Consider the following 10,328-nt stretch of genomic DNA (forward strand, 5'->3'; position numbering starts at 1 on the left):
AAGAAGGATCCGCAGCTTCAGCTGGTGGCTTTTTCGGTGGAACGTTTCGGAGGAAGCGATATCATTCAGAAAGAATTTGAAGGCCGCTTCGAGAGCCGTGGAATGAATGGGTATGTCTTCAATCTGACCTTGAAAGACGCAAAGCCAAGCGACACAGGCACCTACTTCTGCGCCAAGCAAGATAACACAGTGAGGCAACTGCACAGGAAACCAGACACAAACCGCTTCATCAGGGAATATACATGAATGTGATAATGGCTGTTACACGGGGACAGACTCATGGGTGTAGCTGGGGTTTATGTTGGGGGCTGAGGACCACCCACCTGTCATCACCCTATGTTTGGCTCTGTCTAGCAGATTCGGAATGAAACTTCTCAACAACAGTTGTTTTAAATTACTTTCTTTTGATCCCAAATGCTCCAATTTCTACTTTTTGTTAGGTATTTTTATTTAGTTAGTTAGTTAATTTGGGAGGAAGGCAAGAGCCCCCCCCCCTACACCCACGGACAGACCCAAAACACTTTGATACATGAGGAGAAAAACTCACCAACTTCCCAGTTATTAGCATGGGGCAGAATTCACTGGAAGGTTCTCCAAGTCCCATTAAGAAAGGTTGGTGGGGCAGGAACCGTTTAAGAGTCACATACAGCATTCTTGGTGCTAGATAATTTAAAAAGTACTGGACCCAGAGGACCTTTTCTGTGAATGGAAGAGACTTTTCTTTTCACAGACAGGGTGGGGAGCCAGCAGAGGCTCCCACTGAAGGGAGGGAAAGGTTTAACCCAATACAGCCTGGCAGGTTTGTGTTCATTCAGTGGCAAAGGCGTTTCCTTCAGGTGAACAAGCGCAACCCCACACTTTGCCTAGAAAGCACAGGTCCGAGTGTTTGTCAGTGTGTATTGCTGCTTTCGCTGGTAATCTGCTTAACCGGACGAAACATCAATCAAGGTTTCCATAGAGTGGGTGAGGTGGGAACAGCTATGGGTTATTCTCCTCTGGCACCAAAAATATTTGGGAAGCACCCACATGATCCAGCCTATCTAGACACACCTTGTGATGCATCAGGGGAGCATCATTAGAGCAGCAGGCACAGGGCAAAGGTTGCTTGAACTGGTCCTTAGATGCCATGGCGGAGTTCAGAACCACTGAAATCCCCATCCAAAAACACTCGCACGCTAATACTTTGGGAAGTGAGGGATATAGGGGAAAATAGAGGGTTATGATGGTTGCATTAGAAGTTAGCGAGGACACCGCAGGGACTGGAACCCTGACCTGAAAACCATGAAGGTGATGCTTGAAATGGTCCTTTGGTGCAATGGTGGAGTTAAGAATCAAGCTCAGTCACTGAAGTCACCACTTTCCCATGCTAATATGTTAGCTTAAGAAAAAGGGAGCCAATTGTTATTTGGGCAGTGTGAGATAGAGAAATAGAGAGGGATAGAGAGAAAGGGATAGAGAGAGAGGGATAGAGAGAGATAGCAGTTGCATTGGAGGTAAGCATGGACACCGCAGGGATTTGAACCCCGTCCTGGGAACCAGGAGCGCCGACCACCAGTGTCTTTTGCTTTTTTTTTTTAGCAATGCAACAAGGGGAAAAGCAAAACCTGAGAGAACATTCTGTGAATGTTCTCTCAGGAAAAAGAAAAACCTTAAGAGTTATGAAGATATCTGCTGCAAAGGGCTTCCACTTCTCATGAGTCAGGGACAGCAACCTGAAAGAGTCTTAGCAGAAAACAATGTTAGTGCAAAAAGATGCAGATGGAACACGATAAGAGATTTCTTCCCTAGTCAAGCAAGTGGTACTGACCTAAATATCCTTGAACAATGGAATACCATTTTGACTGCCATTTTTGTCTGATGGCTGGATGAGCCATTGATCTGCGAATGTTCTCTCAGGAAAAAGAAAACCTGAAGATGTTAAGAAGAGCTCTTTGGAGAGACCTGTGGAGAGACCAAGAGAAAAGAAAATGAGAAAAAGGAGTGACCAATACAAAAAACATTGTCTTGGGGGGGGGGGGGAAACACTGAGTAGTGGAATGTGAACTTACCTAAAACAGCAGAGTTGAAATGCAGACTCTCACTACAGGTACAGTGAGCTCTGGGAAGCCTGAAGAAAAGAGGAGCTGGAACAAAAGAAGAAGTCTTCTCCTACTTGCAGGTGAGCCTCATTGAGGTGACGCAGAATAGGGCCTCTTCTGACAACTCCGTCACCGCAACCTGAAAGAGTCTTAGCACAATGAGTTGCAGATGGGAGACAACAGAGATTTTCTCCCTAGCCAAGCTAGGGATACTCACCTAAATGTCCATTAGTGGTAGTGTATAGAACTATATTGTGATGTAGTGTTTAGGGTTTACTTGTGAGGGATCCGAGCCTGCCATCGCCTCTGAAAATACAAGAGTACCGTACTTGATAGTTACCTTCCTTCAGCTGCGATGGTCACTTCAAAGTGAGAAGTGATAGGTTTGCCTGCCCTGTTGCATAGTTACCTTTTGACGTCCGTTTCCCATTTATTATGTCATCTTGTCGTTGCCGCTGGAAAGGCCAGTCCTTTCAGTTCCGCTTTATAAATTTCAAGCATTCGTTCTGCCTCCACCGTAATCCTCCGCTTGCAAGACACATTGGAGACATATTCCAGAGCTGAAGGCTCCATTTTCAGATGGGAATATACAGAAGAATCCTTTGTTGTAAAAGGTCGCAAACCGTCTTGCCGCAACCTTAAAACGAATGAGGAATCGCAGAGCACCATTTTGACTAGATATTTCCTCCCTAGACAAGCAAGGGATACTCACCTAGATGTGGTTCAGTCAAAGAGTGCCATTTTGACAGTCATTTTTTCAAGAAACGGGTGAAGAGATTAAAAAGGAGAGACCAGTACAAACGCATTGCACTGAAAAAGATCACCGAGTAGTTGTATAAAGTTGTTTGTATAAAGTCAATGCTTTGTGTTGTTTGAGCTATGTGCCAAATAGCTGTTCCTAGAAGATGCTTAGCAAAAATAAAATGAAATCCAAAAACCTTGGTTATTATCACCAGAGAACCACGTTACGCATCAGGGGTAATTTTGCCCGGCCTGTTCCATAGTTACCTTTTGAGCTCCTTTCCCCATATCTTTTCGTAATCTTGCAGGTTCTGCTGGAAATGTTTAGTGGAGTTGATGTTCTAGTCTGCTTCCTCATCTGATCCTCACAACAACCCTGTGAGGTAGGTTAGGCTGAGAGATAGAGCACTTCGTGGCAGAGTGAGGATTTGAACTCGAGTCTCCCAGGTCCTAATCCAGCACTCTAGCCACTCTCAGGAACTTCCTTCGGAGAAAGCACTTTCCCCCAGGATCCTGGACTTGCCATGTCCCTGAGCAGCCACTCTCCAGTCGCCATCAGCAGGTTCATCCTCAAAATGATTTGCTTTTTCAGCAAGTTTTAAACTTACCTGTATTTCTCTCCTTCTCTCCAACCTGAGCCAACATGAAATTAGAAGGAACGGCTTTGTCCTCTCCTTGTCTTCTTTGCTTTCTCTCTCTCGACATGCACATTTCTAGCTTCAGCAACAAAAAACCCCAACTCTCCCTTCATGAAATGACTTCTCTAGTTGCCTTTTAAAAGAAATGCCTTCTGTTTTCCCTACTCATTTTCCCTCTTCTTTAAGCGGACTTCATATCCATGTGCACTTTCATGTGCTCCTTCTTTTCATCCAAAGACTCATCAGTTTGAAAGGAAACTAAAACTTGATTCCCCCCTCCACATTCCTTCATTTAATCTTCATTTTCTCTTGGTTTTCTAGTATAGTATTTTTAATTTTCTTGATTCTCTTTAAAATCTCAATCTTGATATTTTTCTGAGGGATTTTTTGGTCCATTTGAAGTGTGACTTTGCGTGCCTGGCAGTTCCTTCTATTGGTCTGTGAAAAGCAATCCACATTTACTAGTTTCTCCCCAGCCCCATCCCACCAATCCCATGGAAAGAGTTTTTTGTTTGTTTGTTTGTTTGTAAAATACATCCACCATGACTTCTGTGACTCTGCAGGAAGAGGTGGCTTCATCTGAGTGTTGTGGGCTCTTCAGACACAAGTGTAAAGAGGGGGTGTTAATGAGATGCACCTGGAAGAGACTGGGGTCTTCAGACCTTTTCTCTCTCCTACAGAAACAGAAGACCAAAAACAGCAGGTTACCTAAAGCCGCGCAATCAAAATGTATGTTTCTCTCAATAATAACTGCTGGTTTTTACTTGATGTATCAAGAGCTCTTACTCACTTTGCATCTTGGGAGTTAACAAAACAGTTCTGCCTCAGACACAGTGAACTCTGCGACATCTGTAAAACAGAAGATCTGGAACAAAAGAGTGTTGTCCCGTCCGCAAGTGTACCTCATTGTGGACTGACACAGGAAAAGGCCTTCTCTGCAGTGACATCTCGACAGTAGAAGTTCCCTTGGAAACAGGAATGGCGGCCACCTGGCATCTTCACTTCCCAGCTCATCTGAAAAGAATGACTCAGTGACCAATGTTGCTAAGTGCAAGCTCCTTAGGAACTAGTATATTTTATGTATTATTACATCAATAACTTACCTCTTCTCCAGTGAGCTCATGGCGGTGTGATCGTCCTTCTCCTGTGACCTGAAACAGTCTTTGCACAAAGAGTTGCAGAAGGAAGACAATATAAATTTTCTTCCCAGCAAAGCAAGCATGAGATACTCACCTAGATGTCCTTCACTCATAATATATTGCTACCATTGTGACGTAGCGTTTAGGGTTTACTTGTGAGTTATCTGAGCCTGTCATCGCCTCTGAATATTCAAGAGTACTTGGTAGTTACCTTCCTTCAGCTGCAATGGTCACTTCAAAGTGAGACGTGACAGGTGAAGAGGATGTGAGGGCGATCTGGCTGCGATATCTGTCACCCCATTGATCGCCAGGGTTGATTTGGCTGATCTGGCTGGCTAGGCTGTGGTCCCCTACCCCCCTCACCGCTCCATGTGTGTCCCTCCCGAAGCTGCGCACTCAGTAGAAGAGGAGGACCATCCCAGATAGAAGGGCACCATTCTTCGGTCAAGGCTATACGATAGCTCTGCTCCCCTGCTAGGACCTCCAAACAAGCTCAAGGTCCATTTGGAGGAGAACGCAGGGTAGTCAAGCTTCCAAGACTCCAGACACATCCAAGTAAGGTGCGGCAGTATGTATTAAATGGTGTTCTTGGAAAATGCTGAGCAAAAAGTTTAGAGGTTCCACCAGGGGAGAACAGCAATCGTATACCCTTGACCGAAGAATGGTACACTCCTTCTACCTGGGATGCTTGTCCTCTTCCATTGAGCATGCAGCTTCGGGAGGGACGCACATGGAACGTTGAGGGACACAGCATAATTCATCCGCTTAGCGCATTTGTCCATGAAATCATAGGCCATGATTTTAGAATTATTACTACCACAGCCACATGATGTATCAGAGATAGGTTTACCTGCCCTGTTGCATAGTTACCTTTTGATGCCTGTTTCCCATTTATGGTATTATGTCATCTTGTCGTTGTTGCTGGAAAAGCCAGTCCTTTCAGTACAGCTCTATAACCTACAAGCATTCGTTCTGCCTCCAGTGGAATCCTCCACTTGCAAGACACATTGGAGACATATTCCAGAGTTGAAGGCTCCATTTTAGGATGGGTAGATACGGAGGAATCCTTTATCGTAACAGGTCGCAAATCTTCTTGCCGCAACCTTAAAATGAATGAGTGATCGCAGAGTACCATTTTGACTAGATATTTCCTCCCTAGTCAAGCAAGGGATACACACCTAGATGTGGTTCAGTCACAGAGTGCCATTTTGACTGTCATTTTTTTCATGAAGCGCGTGGAGAGATTAAAAAGGAGAGACCAGTACAAACTCATTGCACTGAAAAAGATCACCGAGTAGTTGTATAAAGTTGTTTGTATAAAGTCAACCCTTTGCATTTTCTGAGCTATGTGCTAAATAGCTGTTCCTAGAAGATGCTTAGCAAAAATAAAATAAAATCCAAAAACCTTGGTTAATACCACCAGAGAACCACGTTACGCATCAGGGATAATTTTGCCTGGCCTGTTCCATAGTTACCTTTTGGGCTCCATTTCCCATATCTTTTCGTAATTTGCCAGTTTTGCTGGAAAGGCTTAGTGGAGTTGATGTTCTAGTCTGCTTCCTCATCTGATCCTCACAACAACCTGTGAGGTAGGTTAGGCTGAGAGATAGAGCTCTTCATGGCAGAGTGAGGATTTGAACTCGAGTCTCCCAGGTCCTAATCCAGCACTCTAGCCACTCTCAGGAACTTCCTTCGGAGAAAGCACTTTCCCTCAGGATCCTGGACTTGCCATGTCCCTGAGCAGTCACTCTCCAGTCGCCATCAGCAGGTTCATCCTCAAAATGCTTTATTTGCTTTTTCAGCAAGTTTTAAACTTACCTGTCTTTCTCTCCTTCTCTCCAACCTGAGCCAACATGAAATTAGAAGGAACGGCTTTGTCCTCTCCTTGTCTTCTTTGCTTTTTCTCTCTCGACAGGCACATTTCTAGCCTCAGCAACAAAAAACCCCAACTTTCCCTTCATGAAATGACTTCTCTAGTTGCCTTTTAAAAGAAAAGCCTTCTACTTTCCCTACTCATTTTCCGTCTTCTCTTAGTGGACTTCATATCCATGTACCCTTTCATGTGCTCCTTCTTTTCATCCAAAGACTCATCAGTTTGAAAGGTAAGTGAAACTTGATTCCCCCCTCCACATTCCTTCATTTAATCTTCATTTTCTCTTGGTTTTCCAGTGTAGTATTTTTAATTTTCTTGATTCTCTTTAAAATCTCCATCTTGATATTTTTCTGAGGTTTTTTTTGGTCCATTTGAAGTGTGACTTTGTGTGCCTGGCAGTTCCTTCTGTTGGTCTGTGAAAAGCAATCCACAGTTACTAGTTTCTCCCCAGCCCAATCCCACCAATCCCATGGAAAGAGTTTTTTGCTTGTTTGTTTGTTTGTAAAATACGTCCACCATGACTTCTGTGACTCTGCAGGAAGACGTGGCTTCATCCGAGTGTTGTGGGCTCTTCAGACACAAGTGTAAAGAGGGGGTGTTAATGAGATGCACCTGGAAGAGACCGGGGTCTTCAGCACCTTTTCTCTCTCCTACAGAAACAGAGGAACAAAAACAGCAGGTTACCTAAAGCCGCGCAATCAAAATGCATCTTTCTCTCAATAATAACTGCTGCAGGTTTTTACTTGATGTATCAAGAGCTCTTACTCACTTTGCATCTTAGGAGTTAACAAAACAGCTCTGCCTCAGACACAGTGAACTCTGCAATGTCTGTAAAACAGAAGATCTGGAACAAAAGAAAGAGCGTTGTCCCGTCCGCAAGTGTACCTCATTGTGGACTGACACAGGAAAAGGCCTTCTCTGCAGTGACATCTCAACAGTAGAAGTTCCCTTGGAAACAGGAATGGCGGCCACCTGGCATCTTCACTTCCCAGCTCATCTGAAAAAAATGACTGAATGACCAATGTTGCTAAGTGCAAGCTTCTTAGGAACTTGTATATTTTATGTATTATTACATCAGTAACTTACCTTTTCTCCAGTGAGCTCATGGCGGTATGATCGTCCTTCTCCTGTGACCTGAAACAGTCTTTGCACAAAGAGTTGAGGAAGACAATATACAATTTCTTCCCGGTGAAGCAAGCATGAGATACTCACCTAGATGGCCTTCACTCATAATATATTGCTATCATTGTGATGTAGCGTTTAGGGTTTACTTGAGAGGTATTTGAGCCTGCCATCGCCTCTGAATATTCAAGAGTACTTGGTAGTTACCTTCCTTCAGCTTCAAAGCGAGAAGTGACAGGCGAAGAGGATGTGAGGGCGATCTGGTTGTGACATCTGTCACCCCATTGATCGCCAGGGTTGAATCGGCTGATCTGGCTGGCTAGGCGAGTGTCCCGTCCCTTCCTCACTGCTCCATGTGTGTCCCTCCTGAAGCTGTGCGCTCGGTTGTAGAGCATGACCATCCCATATAGGTCAAGGGTATACGATAGCTGCGCCCCACTGCTAGGAGTAGGGTAGTCAAGCTTCCAAGACTCCAGACACATCCAAGCAAGGTGCTGCAGTATGTATTAAATGGTGTTCTTGGAAGATGCTTAGCAAAAAGTTTGGAGGTTCCACCAGGGGAGAACAGCAATCGTATACCCTTGACCAAAGAACGGTACACCCCTTCTATTTGGGTTGGTTGTCCTTTTCCACTGAGCGCACAGCTTTGGGAGAGACACACATGGAGCAGTGAGGGATACGCCTAATCCACGCCCTTAGCGCATTTGTCAATGAAATCATAGGCCATGGTATTATAGTTATTACTAACACAGCCACATGACGTATCGGTGATAGGTTTGCCTGCCCTTTTGCATAGTTACCTTTTGACGTCCGTTTCCCATTTATTATGTCATCTTGTCATTGCTGCTGGAAAGGCCAGTCCTTTCAGTACCGCTTTATAACCTACAAGCATTCGTTCTACCTCCACTGGAATCCTCCACTTGCAAAACACATTGGAGTTATATTCCAGAGCTGAAGGCTCCATTTTAAGATGGGAAGATACAGAAGAATCCTTTGTTGTAAAAAGTCACAAACGGTCTTGCCGCAACCTTAAAACGAATGAGGAATCCCAGAGCACCATTTTGACTAGATATTTCCTCCCTAGACAAGCAAGGGATACTCACCTAGATGTGGTTCAGTCAGAGTGCCATTTTGACTGTCATTTTTTTCATGAAGCGCGTGGAGAGATTAAAAAAGAGAGACCAGTACAAACGCATTGCACTGAAAAAGATCACCGAGTAGTTGTATAAAGTTGTTTGTATATTCAACGCTTTGTTTTGTTTGAGCTATGTGCTAAATAGCTGTTCCTAGAAGATGCTTAGCAAAAATAAAATAAAATCCAAAAACCTTCGTTATTACCACCAGAGAATCATGTTACACATCAGGGGTAATCTTGCCCGGCCTGTTCCATAGTTACCTTTTGAGCTCCATTTCCCATATCTTTTCATAATTTGCCGGTTCTGCTGGAAAGGCTTAGTGGAGTTGATGTTCTAGTCTGCTTCCTCATCGGATCCTCACAACAACCCTGTGAGGTAGGTTAGGCTGAGAGATAGAGCGCTTCATGGCAGAGTGAGGATTTGAACTCGAGTCTCCCAGGTCCTAATCCAGCACTCTAGCCACTCTCAGGAACTTCCTTTGGAGAAAGCACTTTTCCTCAGGATCCTGGACTTGCCATGTCCCTGAGCAGTCACTCTCCAGTCGCCATCAGCAGGTTCATCCTCAAAATGCTTTATTTGCCTTTTCAGCAAGTTTTTAACTTACCTGTCTTTCTCTCCTTCTCTCCAACCTGAGCCAACATGAAATTGGAAGGAACAGCTTTGTCCTCTCCTTGTCTTCTTTGCTTTTTCTCTCTCGACATGCACATTTCTAGCTTCAGCAACAAAAAACCCCAACTTTCCGTTCATGAAATGACTTCTCTAGTTGCCTTTTAAAAGAAATGCCTTCTATTTTCCCCACTCATTTTCCCTCTTCTCTAAGTGGACTTCATATCCATGTACCCTTTCATGTGCTCCTTCTTTTCATCCACAGATTCATTAGTTTGAAAGGAAACTAAAACTTGATTCCCCTCTTCACATTCCTTCATTTAATCTTCATTTTCTCCTGGTTTTCCACTAAAGCATTTTTAATTTTCTTGATTCTCTTTAAAATCTCCATCTTGGTAAAGCAATCTAACCTAAGCTGGTTTCAGTTGCCTTTTCAAACCTGTTTCATCTTCCCAGCCTCCCTCTCTTAATCCCTCTGCCCCTTAACTCCTTCAGCTCTGACCAGTGAGAGGGCTAACACCAGTACTATAGCCAGGGACAGGCTCACTCACTGGAATGCGGCTCGCTCCCTCCACCACCTGTCATAATGACACATAAAAAGTCCCTTGCAGCATTAATACAGTGGGTACAAATGTCTTTATTTTTGACATGGGGTAACTTCAGGGTTTTGATGGGAAATGAATATTTTCTTTCCAAATTAATACATTCTGCAAATACAAGGGAACTGAATTTATAATCCACCCAAATCTCATGAATTACAAACTACAGGAACATGACCTGCACAGGAGAATAAGGGAAAGACTATGGGAAGAGGGGCTGGCTTGGATCTCAGTGGCCCCCATTGAATTCTATGGAGCAAAGCAAATGGGCTGTACAGTTGGAAAAGTAATCTGGGGTACAGTTGGAAAGGACAGCAGTTGCTTCTCACTCTATGTATGCACAACATTCTATGATAGAATGAATGAAGCCTGGGTGCTTGTTTTTAAAAAAGTTGG

At 44.1% G+C, this 10,328-nt stretch overlaps 1 long non-coding RNA gene across 1 annotated transcript; it reads right to left on the reverse strand.

Moving 5' to 3' along the window:
* Positions 1 to 3,515: 3,515 nt before the first annotated feature.
* Positions 3,516 to 9,952, reverse strand: LOC310667929. The gene is made up of 2 exons (XR_014506433.1): positions 7,239 to 9,952; positions 3,516 to 7,119 (listed from the first exon to the last, which is right to left on the reverse strand). It is a non-coding gene; the product is annotated as an uncharacterized lncRNA (long non-coding RNA).
* Between the last annotated feature and the right edge of the window lie 376 nt (positions 9,953 to 10,328).

This window comes from Podarcis tiliguerta, assembly GCF_965153285.1.
Source record: "Podarcis tiliguerta genome assembly, chromosome: 17".
Lineage (NCBI taxonomy): Eukaryota > Metazoa > Chordata > Lepidosauria > Squamata > Lacertidae > Podarcis > Podarcis tiliguerta.